The sequence below is a fragment of the Morone saxatilis genome, unplaced genomic scaffold (genome assembly GCF_004916995.1).
Source record: "Morone saxatilis isolate NCDOM2014 unplaced genomic scaffold, NCSU_SB_2.0 Contig14, whole genome shotgun sequence".
Taxonomy (NCBI): domain Eukaryota; kingdom Metazoa; phylum Chordata; class Actinopteri; family Moronidae; genus Morone; species Morone saxatilis.
In genome coordinates, this window is record NW_023339696.1 from 3,045,806 (window position 1) to 3,046,599 (window position 794).

The window sequence follows — 794 nt, forward strand, 5'->3', positions numbered from 1 at the left end:
GTATAAGCCTACGACAGAACCACACAAACACACACAAAACCACATCACTATGCACCGGGTTAAAAACAACATCTCATCCATTCAGTGTGGACAGATCCTGACTATTTCACTGCTCCATTCACAGCTTTCCCAAGCAGCACACTGCAGTCACAACCTGAAGACAGTAAGAAAATGTGCTGCGGGTTTTTGGATTTACTACAACGTCCTGGTTCCAATGCACCTGAGGAGGACAGAAGACAAACCCCAACTCACACTATGGGATCCCCTTTGAAAATAGAACATTAAAAGTCCTTTTGTCCCGTTTTTAAAACAAGGGGGTTATCCCCCTATCTATATTACATTTAAACCTAAAACACCTACAAAAGAGGGATTAAGGGACTTTAAGGAAACAAAACAGAGTTTAGGCACTGTCCTTTAACATTGCCATGATGGATCATGTGTCTTCCTGCGTTCATAATTAAAAAGTCCCACACACTATTTTCAACAGCTAACAGACTCGTCATTCTCCATTTTCAAACCCTTGTGAAGTCTGACACAGTGGAGCTGGTGAAAAAGAAGTTTTAATGCTAATGAACAAAAATAAGTAAAATCCAAAGTTAAAAAAAAACAAAAAAAAAAACAACAGATGCCAGAGAGAAGTGAATCCATGGCTTCATCAACAGTAAAGAGGAGGAGGGGAGTGTTTCCACATCTTCCATGTGAGAAGGAAGAAGGGAGGCTGCTACTTTGCCAAGGTGGTTAAGACAACCAAACTGCACTCCACCTGCCCATCTCGCTCTCTCACACACACACAC